Here is a 12,938-nt window from a genome sequence, read left to right as displayed (position 1 = left end):
TATTGTAAATATTGTGACTTTTTAATACATTGTTGTTGCACTCCGAAACCAGCTTCCTATCGCTTCAACAATACTTTTACAAGAACTGCTGAAGATTTATCATCCGTTGCCAATTTGCGTTACGGCTCTGTTAGCAACAAAGGATCATAGATTTTTTCATGTGATCTACAGATTCACCGTTGCCACAGATTTCCGCATCTAAGACCAACATATCACAGACGGAATGCGCAAAAGTATTCGATAAAATTTGATTATACACTGATCATACGGAGTAGACCCATCAGTAACTATGTGTGTTCTGTGCACAGCGTGTGTGTGTGCGGGCGAACAAGCAAACATTTTGACATTAATTCTCTGTCAATACCAGTGTATTTTATGTAAGTACGAGCTGGCTGTGTGGTGTAATCTAAAGAGCAATAAATTCAAATAAAGAAAGCCGTGGAGCGAAAGAAGAATAAATTACGACAGAACGCAGCCAGATCGAAATATGAATTTATTTCCACAACAAGTGACAGCTATGCAGCAATGGAGCATGAACATAACTTACGTTGTGTGATGCTTCGTTGCAGTATGACAAAAGGATTCGGCTGGGTGCATCAGACATAATTATTCGTTGCAGGAGACTATGAGAGACGCAACGTGGTTATTTTGGAAAAATCTCTTCAAGCCCACGAGCATGCAAGCATTTTAACGCATGTTGGCATTGCTTTCCTGCATGCGTTCTGTATATGTGATAACCTACGGAATTTCTAATTCTGTGAGGTCATATATCTTCCTAATCTCGAAAACTAAAATTTGTGATATTTTCAAACGACTTATTTTATTTTTTTGGGGGGGGTGGGGGGGGGGGGGAGAGTGGGAGGTTGGAGGGTTACAATAATTAAATGTTGTGTATCGGTGAGTATCGAACGAATTGAAATTAAAAATGAACAATTCGGATGCATGAACAAAAAGATTAGAAAAGGGAGAGAAATAATCTGGTCAGTTTGTGAAGGTATTAAAAGACACATGTTGTATGTCTGTGGGCAGAAAAAATCAGCATTCGCAGAGAAGATGAGCATTTCATGTGCGAGGGCGAACACACACTCCAAAGCCTCATTTAAAAAAATGGTTTGGCAATCTTTTCCGAATATATTAGCCGAGTCAAAGCAAGTGTCATCTCACTAAGACTAGAGATCTCCATGCAAGAAACGGCACCCAGGAAGTTAAGACAACCTTGCAGTACCTTACCGACCCTGTACGTTTCGAGGATATCTTAACACGAAAGAAAAAAAATCCAGAATTCCTTTGGGTAACAGTGGAGGAGTAGGAGCAGGAGGGGGTGATTAACGTCCGTCGACAACGAGGTCATTAGAGACGGAGCACAAGCTCGGATTAGGGAAGGATGGGGAGGGAAATCGGAGTACCCTCTCGAAAGAACCATCCCAGCATTTGCCTAAAGCGATTTAGAGAAATCACGGAAAACCTAAATCAGGATGGCTGGACGCGGGTTGGAGTCCAGTGAGCTGAACGCTGCGCCATCTCGCTGGATGTAACAGTGCTGGAAGCGTCAAAGATGTGCTATTTGGAGCATCACAGCTGCAGAAGTTCCGACGCGATCAGCATCAGCTGCTGTAGCCGGACTGTGAATCAGGATGGAGCTGCTTCCTTATTCATGCAGCTTGTGCGCCGCTTCGTGGCGCTGACTGGCTCACAGTGCACCGGAAAAATCCGGCCGCTCCCTGCTCTGCTTCCAATCACAGGCAGTCAGGTGTAGCTATGGCACAAGCAACTTCTTGTGAGGGAGTTGTAACCTTCAAATTCCGTTTCAGAAACTCAACACAAGGTTTTTCTTTTCATGACAGATACGGGGTCTTGTGTTGTCTCAGGACGTCAGAATACAGGCGTAGATAAAAATATAGAAAAACCAAAAACACAACACATCACCGTGCCTAACAAGATGCATGAAACCCACTGGCATTCAAACGAGCTTCCAGTCATCTGAAAATGGATAAATATAGGTCCTGTGCGGTTTTCCAAGGGAATATTATACCATTCTTTCTGCAAAATAGTCGCAAGTTTAGATAGGACTGGCTAGCGATCACAGACCCTTCCCTCCAAAGTAGATCACAAAGGCCCAACAATAAAGCGATTTAGTGACTATAGTGGCCAGGGCACATGCAACAGTTCAGCTTTCCACTCACAAAACCAGCCCTGGACGATGTGAGATGTGTGAACAGGGGTGATCTCGGCTTGGAATGCAGCATCGCCAGTGAAGAACAAACACTGAACCATGGGATGGACTTAATCAGCCAGAATGGTTACATAATTCTTGGCACAAATTCGACTTTACAGAACACACATGGGGCCATGGAATACGGTTGTCCAACTCTTGACTGAATCCAGTCCGCAGCTCGTGGTCTAGTGGCCATCGTTGCTGCCTCTGGATCATGGGGTCCCAGGTTCGATTTCCAGTCGGGTTGGGGATTTTCTCTGTGAGGAGACTGGGTGTTTGTGTTGTCCTCATCATTTCATCAACAACATCATCATCGTCGTCATCATTATCCGTGACAGTGGCTTGATTCGACTGCGTAAAAAAAAATTGGACTGTGTAAAAATTCGGAGTTTGTATTGGCGCTGATGACCACACGCAGCTGAGCGCCCCACAAACCAAACATCATCATCATCTTGACCGAATAGCCCCCACGTTTCACTCTTAGGACGTAAACTCGGTCAGACGTTGGAGACAATATGATATAAGACTCATCCAGCCAAATGACTTTCTGGCATTGCTCGTAAGTACAAGTGCTAGGCTTCAGTACCACATCTTCCTGTTACGGACATTTGCATCACTGATGAGTGTTTTCAAATTCTAACTCGCCCTATAATTCCCTATTTATGGATCCCTCTCCATGTTATTTTGGTGCAGACTGTGTTCGCAGATGTGACATTCCGTTCTGCAGCGACTTTTGCAGCTGTCGATCTCTTATTTTTCGTCGCAATCCTCTTCAATGATCGTCTGTCAGCGTTTCCCTAGTGTTGAGACAGTGGACGATGTTTTGGCGTTTTCCATGTATGCTGTATAAATGTTTGGTACTGACCTCTCGAAACATCAAACACTTCGGTTCCCTTGGTTACAGAAGCAGCCACTATGCGAGCACCAAGAGGTTCAAAGTCAGTTACTGCCGACATAACGCACTCATAAAATAAAAAAAAAAAGAAGCACACTGTTCTGGCCACTATTGATGCTTGCAAGTGTTGAGGCCATTGCACAGTTGCCTTTCTTGGTCAAATACAACAACACAAGCTGTATGCTTGGCTACCTTGAGCATTTATATTCAAGCATATATTTCTGGAGGTGTACTGGCGTAACCTGTAGCCAGCACACCAGACGGAAAGGAGGTTGCTAGAATATCGATAGTAGGGGCAAGCAACGCCTATCAGGAGATAGGACAAAAACACACTAGCAAGCAATGTGCCGCCAACGCCTTCTCGACCGCCAGTGTTTAGATCGCTGCCGTTGATTGGAGGGCCCAGTCAGTCATCCAGTGAGTCATCGAGATGAGTCGCAGACAGCACATAGAAACCAGATTAGTGTATATAGCGGACCTGTACTTCACCAGCAGTGAGGCTAACGTGGACTATTATTGAAGAACTTGTACCACAACAACTTACCTAAAGTAAGTAACCTCTTGTTTTTGTTAATAAAGGATCCTGTTAATACATGCGTGCAGTTTTGGTACAGAAATAGGATACCAGCCACCAAACAACATCCTCTCCTTGCTTCCCATGGCACAAGCCTACAGTGACAACAAGACGACACAAAACTGGCGACGAGTGTAATTCAGTGCAGATTTTGCTTGCTTGTCTTGTGTTTCAGCTTGCAGGGGTGGTCATTTCTCCTTGCTAATTTGTTGTTGTGTTCTTGCATGTATACAAGGAGGGGAGCCGCAGAACTAATCAAATTTCTCTTTTTAGAGGCTTTGCTTGCTTTTTGCTATAACTTGTTTGTGTAAACCATGGCTACCACGTCCCCTCCACCTCCTGCACCCGCTCCTCTGCCGCAGACGGCCAATGTGATGCAAGCAAGCTTTTCAGTTCCAGAACCAACAATTTGCTGGCCTACTAACGACCGTACAACAATTACTACAAAATTGTTGAAGCTTTCGTGGCCAGTTGTTGGCAAACTGCCTATTGGCTTGTGTATTGGGTTCTTCGCCACACGTTCATCTGTTTACTGACGTTTCGCCAGCACGAGTGGCTGTCATTGTCAAATCTTCACCCTCCATTGCTGGTGGTGAACGACGACACTTCACGACAACGGTGCGTCTTTTCGGGTTGGGGGGGGGGGGGAGGGGGGGAGGGGGGGAGGAATGTGCTGGCGTAAGCTGTCGCCAGCACACCAGGAGGCAAAGTGGTTGGAGAAGATCGACACTAGGCGCATTCAACGCGGGTATCAGGAGAGAGGCCAAAGACTCGAAAGCAACACGCTGCCAATGCGCTCTCGACCGCCATTATTTAGAACGCCGCGGTGGACCGGGGGGCCCACTCAGTCACCCAGTGAGTCGCCGAGTCAAGTCACATGCAGTCGCAGACAGCTGCAGTCGCGATCAGGGTTTCAGTCTCAGGCAACACATAGAGACCACAATAGTGTACATAGAGGACTTGTACTTCACCAGCAGTGAGGCTAACGTGGACTATTACGGAAGAGCTTGTACCATAACAACTTGCCTAAGATAAATAACTTCCACTCACTTCACAGCATCAACATGCACGGGTCGACTGGTGCCGTCAGAGGATCACTTGGAAGATGGAATGACGCTCGTTGCTAACAACTATGAGAGCAGAATCTGGCTACTCGCAAGTGATTGTCGTTTTCGCGTACGACGCAGACCTGATGAGCGCTGCCCCGTAGAGTGCATTCGTCCAAGATACACTGGCCCCAACCCAGGCCATTTGGTAAGGGGTGCGATAAGGTACAACCCTCGTTCACCTTTGGTGTTTCTGGAGGAGACACTAACCAGCGCTCGGTATGTGCAGAACATAGTTAGACCCGTTCGTATGCCGTTCTTATATCATGAAGGTGATGCGTTGTTCCGACAGGCCAATGCTCGTCCACACACTGCCCGTGAAACTCAACGTGCTCTGCAACACGTGCAGCAACTTACCTGGCCAGCACCATCTCCTTTGTGTGCAATTGAGCACGTGTGGGATATGATGGGAAGATAAGTGATTCGTGCAACTCGTCAACCACAACTCTTACAGAACTACGTGAACAGGTCGAACAGGAATGCCATAACGTATCCAAAAGGGATATTCGCCATCTGTACAATCGACTGGATGCCGGAGTCAGCTCCTGCAGTATCGACCGTGACGGCTACGTCACGTACTAATACGGGTGTTTCAGCATTGGTCGATACCTGGCATCTCAGAACCGCCTATGCAACTGACATGTAATCATTTCATGAACTACATATCCACTGTTGCAACAATGAATCTTGAGTAAATTGGAAACCTCTATTTCTTTTCCTGCAGTAAAATACTTAGTTTCCGGACCTAACAAGCAATGCAGTTTCGAAACTTCCTGCCAGATTAAAACTGTGTGCCCGACCGAGACTCGAACTCGGGACCTTTGCCTTTCACGGGCAAGTGCTCTACCAACTGAGCTACCGAAGCACGACTCACGCCCGGTACTCACAGCTTTACTTCTGCCAGTACCTCGTCTCCTACCTTCCAAACTTTACAGAAGCTCTCCTGCGAGAAGTAAAGCTTTGAGTACCGGGCGTGAGTCGTGCTTCGGTAGCTCAGTTGGTAGAGCACTTGCCCGCGAAAGGCAAAGGTCCCGAGTTCGAGTCTCGGTCGGGCACACAGTTTTAATCTGCCAGGAAGTTTCATATCAGCGCACACTCCGCTGCAGAGTGAAAATCTCATTCTCGAAACATCCCCCAGGCTGTGGCTAAGCCATGTCTCCACAGTATCCTTTCTTTCAGGAGTGCTAGTTCTGCATGTCTCGCAGAAGAGCTTCTGTAAAGTTTGGAAGGTAGGAGACGGATACTGGCAGTAGTAAAGCTGTGAGTACCGGGCGTGAGTCGTGCTTCGGTAGCTCAGTTGGTAGAGCACTTGCCCGCGAAAGGCAAAGGTCCCGAGTTCGAGTCTCGGTCGGGCACACAGTTTTAATCTGCCAGGAAGTTTCATATCAGCGCACACTCCGCTGCAGAGTGAAAATCTCATTCTGGAAACATCCCCCAGGCTGTGGCTAAGCCATGTCTCCACAGTATCCTTTCTTTCAGGAGTGCTAGTTCTGCATGTCTCGCAGAAGAGCTTCTGTAAAGTTTGGAAGGTAGGAGACGGATACTGGCAGAAGTAAAGCTGTGAGTACCGGGCGTGAGTCGTGCTTCGGTAGCTCAGTTGGTAGAGCACTTGCCCGCGAAAGGCAAAGGTCCCGAGTTCGAGTCTCGGTCGGGCACACAGTTTTAATCTGCCAGGAAGTTTCATACCAGCGCGCACTCCGCTGCAGAGTGAAAATCTCATTCTGGAAACATCCCCCAGGCTGTGGCTAAGCCAGGTCTCCACAGTATCCTTTCTTTCAGGAGTGCTAGTTCTGCATGTCTCGCAGAAGAGCTTCTGTAAAGTTTGGAAGGTAGGAGACAGATACTGGCAGAAGTAAAGCTGTGAGTACTGGGCGTGAGTCGTGCTTCGGTAGCTCAGTTGGTAGAGCACTTGCCCGCGAAAGGCAAAGGTCCCGAGTTCGAGTCTCGGTCGGGCACACAGTTTTAACTGGCCAGGAAGTTTCATATCAGCGCACACTCCGCTGCAGAGTGAAAATCTCATTCTGGAAACATCCCCCAGGCTGTGGCTAAGCCATGTCTCCACAGTATCCTTTCTTTCAGGAGTGCTAGTTCTGCATGTCTCGCAGAAGAGCTTCTGTAAAGTTTGGAAGGTAGGAGACGGATACTGGCAGTAGTAAAGCTGTGAGTACCGGGCGTGAGTCGTGCTTCGGTAGCTCAGTTGGTAGAGCACTTGCCCGCGAAAGGCAAAGGTCCCGAGTTCGAGTCTCGGTCGGGCACACAGTTTTAACTGGCCAGGAAGTTTCATATCAGCGCACACTCCGCTGCAGAGTGAAAATCTCATTCTGGAAACATCCCCCAGGCTGTGGCTAAGCCATGTCTCCACAGTATCCTTTCTTTCAAGAGTGCTAGTTCTGCATGTCTCGCAGAAGAGCTTCTGTAAAGTTTGGAAGGTAGGAGACAGATACTGGCAGAAGTAAAGCTGTGAGTACCGGGCGTGAGTCGTGCTTCGGTAGCTCAGTTGGTAGACCACTTGCCCGCGAAAGGCAAAGGTCCCGAGTTCGAGTCTCGGTCAGGCACAAAGTTTTAATCTGCCAGGAAATTTCATATCAGCGCACACTCCGCTGCAGACTGAAAATCTCATTCTGGAAACATCCCCCAGGCTGTGGCTAAGCCATGTCTCCACAGTATCCTTTCTTTCAGGAGTGCTAGTTCTGCATGTCAGAGCTTCTGTAAAGTTTGGAAGGTAGGAGACGGATACTGGCAGAAGTAAAACTGTGAGTACCGGGCGTGAGTCGTGCTTCGGTAGCTCAGTTGGTAGAGCACTTGCCCGCGATAGGCAAAGGTCCCAAGTTCGAGTCTCAGTCGGGCACACAGTTTTAATCTGCCAGGAAGTTTCATATCAGCGCACACTCCGCTGCAGAGTGAAAATCTCATTCTGGAAACATCCCCCAGGCTGTGGCTAAGCCATGTCTCCACAGTATCCTTTCTTTCAGGAGTGCTAGTTCTGCATGTCTCGCAGAAGAGCTTCTGTAAAGTTTGGAAGGTAGGAGACGGGTACTGGCAGAAGTAAAGTTGTGAGTACCGGGCGTGAGTCGTGCTTCGGTAGCTCAGTTGGTAGAGCACTTGCCCGCGAAAGGCAAAGGTCCCGAGTTCGAGTCTCGGTCGGGCACACAGTTTTAATCTGCCAGGAAGTTTCATATCAGCGCACACTCCGCTGCAGAGTGAAAATCTCATTCTGGAAACATCCCCCAGGCTGTGGCTAAGCCATGTCTCCACAGTATCCTTTCTTTCAGGAGTGCTAGTTCTGCATGTCTCGCAGAAGAGCTTCTGTAAAGTTTGGAAGGTAGGAGACGGATACTGGCAGGAGTAAAGCTGTGAGTACCGGGCGTGAGTCGTGCTTCGGTAGCTCAGTTGGTAGAGCACTTGCCCGCGAAAGGCAAAGGTCCCGAGTTCGAGTCTCGGTCGGGCACACAGTTTTAACTGGCCAGGAAGTTTCATATCAGCGCACACTCCGCTGCAGAGTGAAAATCTCATTCTGGAAACATCCCCCAGGCTGTGGCTAAGCCATGTCTCCACAGTATCCTTCCTTCAGGAGTGCTAGTTCTGCATGTCTCGCAGAAGAGCTTCTGTAAAGTTTGGAAGGTAGGAGACGGATACTGGCAGAAGTAAAGCTGTGAGTACCGGGCGTGAGTCGTGCTTCGGTAGCTCAGTTGGTAGAGCACTTGCCCGCGAAAGGCAAAGGTCCCGAGTTCGAGTCTCGGTCGGGCACACAGTTTTAATCTGCTAGGAAGTTTCATATCAGCGCACACTCCGCTGCAGAGTGAAAATCTCATTCTGAATGCAGTTTCGATTCTCTGTAATCTTGAGTTTCTGCTGCTGCGTCTTTCAGAAGGCATAAGCTCTGAGGTCTATGGCACTTAACATCTGAGGTCATCAGTCCCCTAGAACCTAGAACTACTTAAACCTAACTGTCCTAAGGACATCACACACATCCATGCCCGAGACAGGATTCGACCGTAGCGGTCTTGATGTCCCAGACTGAAGCGCCTAGAACCGCTCGGCCACACCGGCCGGCAGGCGTAAGCAATTTTATATCAGCAAAAATGAGTTACAGAAAAGGTGCAGTTAACAATTGGCTGCAGCTGTACCTCCAAGAAAAAAAAAAGTAAATGGGACAGACATCAACGTCTTCCGAATGAAATAACGGCATGTATCTTCTGAATATATCACTTCTCGCGGCGAACGGCCGACACGAAATTTATAGACGGGTGCCCCTCAGAAGTTACTTTTTACCCAACCGTTGGCTCGATCTCGCAGAAGACGGGAGACGAACGCAAAGGATCGTGTCTTGAAAAGGTGGGAATTCCCAGTGGCTGGCGGCGGTCACGGAGGAGCGCGCGGGCTCACCTCCAGCGCCGCCTGCCTGCCTGAAGCAGAGGTGTCCGCAGCCATTGAGAGGGAACGGACGCGTCGCCAGGTTTCCCACAAAAAGTCGCGCTCAGGAGCGACAACCTCACTGTCTGATCATCACCACTTTATCTCGCAGTATAGTTGTATTCATACAGAGCTACACTGTCGTGCTGATTTCGTACGAATAGCAGGCTTCTGGCGCTTTCCGCCATGCACGAAAATTTGTTTCGCCCTAGGAAAAATATGTGTACCAGGCGTCGACTGAAAAGGGGGAGGGGGAGGCAGAGAGAGGTGTCTCTCCCGGAAAAAAACATTTTATTAATATGTATATCAATTTCCAAGTTTCTCAGATAATTTTAGGAAAAACAAGGTAATACGAAAACAACAAAAATGGCAAGGAGTTCTACAAAATTACAGACTGTGTTTATTGCGAGACACTTTCCAGTTAATCGGATCAGCTTGCCCGAGTGATCGGCTGTAGAGAACGTTCTAGCCAGGAAAGGGCGCACATTCGCTGACTGGCCCCGCCCGCTGTCAAAAACAAATCTGACACGTTGCGTGAGAACTGGCAGTCCATTGCAAGTTGAATGTGGCAAGTCAGAAAGGAATAGGCTTTCCACTAAGGAAAAAGTATCGGAAACACAGAATTTCCTGCCGTGGGCTGAGGTGGCTGAAAGAAACAGCATTCCTCCCATTTACATGCTGGGATAGCCACGACATGCAGCCCTAAGTAAGTGATGATACTGTTGGGCGCGCACTTAGATTTTATCTCGTGTAAGTTATTATGCTTGTTATGCTAAAGCGACGCACTAAGCGTTAATGTATGCAAGTTATTATTATTACATTAGAACATTTTATAGATGCTACTCTTATTATTGTTAAATCCTATGCCTATCTGGTACGCTGAAAGTGAAAGTGACAGCAAATCACGTTTTGGGTGAGAGGGAAGTAAGAAACTATGATTTACTGTCCGCTCCCTACCCACCTACAACAACACCTAAACGTTTAGGTTGCGCTGCCTACAACCCTGGTGGTACCCAATCCTTTATCCTCGCTGGGGATGGTAAACCAACCGATTGAAACGCATACTGGTATTCTAGTTTTGAATGGCCGGTATTTTACGATGTTGATCTCGGTTATAACAGGTGTTTCCTTACCTTTCACTAAAAACCGAGTGAAAAAACCGAAACGTTGAGTAGCCATAGCAACAGTGCTAAAAGTTTTAGTTTTTAAATAAATCTTTCCTTAAAAAAGAAGCAAATTTTATTCGTTAATTTGCGTTGGTTTGCAATGTTGCTTTAAAGTAGAAAACTGGAAAAGTGATCATTGCTATTGTAATATCAGTGCCGCCAGAAGCGAGCAACAAACCCATGGCATAACGACCGGTACAGCATTGCTGAGACAATGTGGCTATAGGTGTGTGTCGTGGCTTGAGGTGTAGGTGTACGTGTAGTACTGGAGAACGGCTCCAACCCTAGTCTGAAAATATTTTTAAGAAGTTACGTAGCAATGAAGTGCAACACTTCATTTGCTTTAAAACAGTAAAGATTTGTCTGCCATTTCTACGAAATAATAAAAGAGGAATGAAATTACGGTAACAGTAATAAATTAAAAACTTAACAATAATTCACTGATAGTACACAATAAAAAAACAAAAAATAACTGATCTGCTGCTTATGTCTCTATTTGCTTTTAGCCATTGAAGACGGACAAATTAGCACGAAAATCATAGTTCTTCAGCCTCAGGTTTCACCCTTCAGTGCTGACTACTCGTAATGTCCGAAGAATGGTATGATCACCGATTACAACATGATTTTTAAGCAGACTTTCGGAAAATTAGAGCAGTAGGAGAATACCGGCGATAATTTTTTTTTTTTTTTTGCACCCAACTACTTATCACTTTAAAAGAAATACAGTGAACGTTAGTCGGACTAAGTTTCTTTTATTTGCCTGTTTAATTTAATATTTTGATTCTATCTGGAAACTGAGAGAGTAAACGTTATTCAGTATTTCTTCGATTTCCGCGTTTATCACAGGAAATAATATGAATTTAAAAAAATCGAAAAACGGTTATTTCAGAAACCAGCTATTTTGAGCGGTATTAATAGTCAGGCAAAACTGACTCAGGAAAAAAACATATAACCGAAAACCAGTTGTTTCAGGGATAACCGCCGTCCCTAATCCATGTTTGATATGTACATTGAGTTCTTCCTGTACAGCCGTGTTGGCAAAATTTCAAGTCGGGGTGACGCTACCAGAGTTGCTATTGTAGGGTCACGTTACTTATACGCTACTTTTACAAGAAGAATAAAGAAAAAAAATCACCGGAGACCTGATGGGAGCAACTTGGGCGAGCAAGCAAATTACTGATTCCCAACTCCAAGAGAACTTACTTCTACGAGTGATGTGTTGCCTACACCACAGCAAACTACGAGGTACCATCACACCAACTAGGTTACGGACAACGACGTTTCAAGGACAACGACAGTTCAAGCTCCTTCCGAATACACAACCAGCTAACTCTGAAAACAAATTTGATGCAATTCGCCACGCTAATATAACCACTGCAAGACTCATCATCTCGGCTCCAACGTACATCCCTCTGTTGGTGCTTATTGTAGTCAAGCTTTGATTTCCCCTCTACACTCCCCACACTTCCTTCCGTTACCAAATCATCTATTTTTCTATGCATCAGAATGCGCTGTCTGACCGGCCCTTCTGTTAGGCAACTTGTGGCACTCTGCTGCTTCCTCCCTGATTCGATACAGAAACTCTTCACTAGCTCTCCGCTGCACCTATTGGATCTACAGCATTCTTCTCCAAAGTTAAAAGCTTCTACCTACTCTCTTACGACCATATATTCCTGGTATGGCCAGTCTGAGGACGATCTGCAATGTATGATTACTGAACAAAACTTTAAAATTTTTCCAGCACTGTTGGACAATATGTTGCAAAAATGTTAAAGCATTAGATCCGGTGATGACAGCGTTACTCTGCCGAAACCGGTATTCAATCAAATGCTTTTTTTTAGTGACCTTGGTTTGCGATGTTTTCTTCAGTTACCTTACGCAGATGTTAAACTGCTGTCCAAAGAATCGGTGGTTAGCAAGATCACTGCTGGCCAGAACATGTGCTGTCTATACGCATGAACTGCCTTCTAGGACTGCGTGTCTAACAACCACGTATAACATAAGAATAATGTATGAATACGTCCTCTCGTGCATGTCTGCCACGAGTGTAGGTTGTTCGACAGAGAACTTTTATTCCAGAATATACGCCATGAAAGACTAAATTACCGCCACGGAAAATCTGCTCCCAATTCATCTTAATGGAACTAAAAACTATTTATCTTCAAAAAACGCAGTGGAGCTTACAATGAAGCCCAGCGAAGACAGGCGAGTTGGAAGCACAGTTCACACAGTTCACATTCTCGTTCGGGATTAGCTTCGCCACTCTAGCCTCCTAAAGATGCCGCATTTGAAACATTTTAAGCTTCTCGTGGAAAGGACGAGTGAATCATGATTCCAGCAACGTCACTTCTCTTAGGTTCACAAAGTGTTGCAAATCACTTATTACAGTTTATAGAATCATTGTTAAGTACTCCGTTAGCCAGAAGAGCTCCTTTCATCCATCAGACTGTCCAATTCATGATGAGATGAAACTAATGTGTTTATCCAGTTTCCTCTGTTTAGGCGCATTATCGTTTTATACGTCAGTTTTAATGCATTTTGACATTCAATGCACGAAGAAAAGTTCAGA

At 46.2% G+C, this 12,938-nt stretch overlaps 1 protein-coding gene and 1 non-coding gene across 4 annotated transcripts in view; both read right to left on the bottom strand.

Moving 5' to 3' along the window:
- Positions 1-12,938, bottom strand: part of LOC126359375 (uncharacterized) — a 661,877-nt gene that overhangs the window by 581,126 nt on the left and 67,813 nt on the right. The window lies entirely within an intron of this gene.
- Trnas-uga (transfer RNA serine (anticodon UGA)) lies at positions 5,582-5,656 on the bottom strand. The gene has a single exon. It is a non-coding gene; the product is annotated as a tRNA-Ser (tRNA).

This window comes from Schistocerca gregaria, chromosome 1 (genome assembly GCF_023897955.1).
Source record: "Schistocerca gregaria isolate iqSchGreg1 chromosome 1, iqSchGreg1.2, whole genome shotgun sequence".
NCBI classification, from domain to species: domain Eukaryota; kingdom Metazoa; phylum Arthropoda; class Insecta; order Orthoptera; family Acrididae; genus Schistocerca; species Schistocerca gregaria.
This window is presented reverse-complemented; position numbering and strand designations above follow the sequence as displayed.